Source organism: Pundamilia nyererei, unplaced genomic scaffold, assembly GCF_000239375.1.
Source record: "Pundamilia nyererei isolate P.nyererei 1_Seehausen unplaced genomic scaffold, PunNye1.0 scaffold00013, whole genome shotgun sequence".
Lineage (NCBI taxonomy): Eukaryota > Metazoa > Chordata > Actinopteri > Cichliformes > Cichlidae > Pundamilia > Pundamilia nyererei.
The window spans coordinates 6236196-6238069 of record NW_005187414.1 but is presented as its reverse complement, the minus strand read 5'-3'; positions in this window follow the sequence as shown (position 1 = coordinate 6238069).

The window sequence follows — 1874 nt, the reverse complement described above, 5'->3', positions numbered from 1 at the left end:
CGCAGCCTTCTGAGCGTACGATCTGATTGCTCCATAAAAGCTCACAACGCGTGCCTTATTGACGCCACAGGTGACCCGTCAGGAGAGATGGCGTGATTAGATTTTGAAGGACCTTGCTGAATAATTTTACATATTAATAAGGGAAAAACAGAAGGGACGCGGGCCAGCTCGAGTGCTCCTTCTTTGCAATTGCGATGATGGTTTTCAAAACACCAAACTAATGAATCGGCAGCACAAGAGCTCAGCGTATTAGGGGATAAATGGCTGAACAGCTTTGTTAATCAGTGCTATATTTAAACCACGCCTCACATGGCTTTTGTCATGGTAATAAAATCCTCATTCAAGGGGCCAAGGAGGGAGTTATGGAGATGCCTTGTCAAATTTGCATGAAGCAGGTCTGTCAGCTTGACCTACCTGTAGAAAGTAGGGCAAGAAGTAGACAGCCTCAAGTTCTGCAATCACCAGTGGTGAATTTTACACAAGTGAAATTAGAGTTAAAGTACCAGACATCAGGAAAATGCAAAGTTACAGCACAGAAAAATGGCTGATATTTATCAGCATGGCGCACTTTAATTATTTACCTGCTCGCTATCCCAAACTGCAAATCTATAACCTCCAATTGCAGAAAACCTCGGAGGCTCTCTAAAGTTTTAATGAAAACCCTGAAAAGGATAAGCGGCAGAGAATGAATGAATGAATGAATGAATGAATGAATGAATGAATGGATAATAATTATAATCATATTGTTATAAACTGAGAAAGTGGTTTATTTTGTACCTTGATGGCAACAACACATGTCAAAAAGTTGGGCCTGGGTCATGTCTGTGCAGCATCCCCTTATTTCCACAACAACCTGTAACATCAGTGAACTGATGCTGTGGTCTGGGGAAGGCCTCAGAGGGGACTGGCAGGTGGATCCCCACGTACTAATGAGAAGGAAATGCATTAAAAGGAGGAGGTGTGCCTGGGAGACTCAAATGAGAACAATGGGTTGTAGTGCAGGAAGCATATATAGACAGATTACTGGAAGAAGAGTGTACGAGGTGTGGTCTCGCTCCTGAAATTTAGATAAATAACCTCCACTTGTGGATGGCACAGTGAACTGTGTTCACAGACAGAGAGCCCATGCACTGATTTCCATGACAGAATCATGTCTGTGTTTAATGCAGCACCACGTGAAGTTCACGGTCATTCAGTATTGATTTTTGATCTTGTTCTTTGCACACGGAGATTTCACCAGATCCTCCAAATCTTTGAAGATATTTACTCTTTGCAATTTTATTTTGAGAAATTCATCAAATTTCATCCCATCTTTACTTCTCAGAAACTCTGCCTTTCTAAGATGCTCATTTTATACCCAGTCATGTTACTGATCTGTTGCCAGTTGCCCTATGTAGTTAAATAATGCTCCTCCCACTGTTTGTTTTTAATATGACTTAATATGACTAATATTATATTTTGTTTTCACTTGCATTTCAGTGTCCCAACTTTTTCCAATTGGTTTTGTAATCAGCCAGTCACTTAGCAGAAAGTCGATGCATTTAGACATGTAGACATGATCAAGGCAACTTGCTGAAATTCAGAATAGGGAAGAAAGGTGATTTAAGTAAACGAATGCAACATTGCAGTTTCTCAGCTGGCGTGAGTATTTCAGAAGCTTCTGATCTACTGGGATTTTCCCACACAACCATTTCTATGATTTATGGATAATAATCCAAAAATATCCAGTGAGCAGCAGAGGAAAGTGGCCAGACTCCAGCTGATAGGAAAGCAACAATAACTCAAACAACAATCAATCATTACAACAACGTATCTGTGAACACTAGAATAAAGTATTTAAAGTTATAACTTCAAGAAGGCTTGAGTTTGTGCTT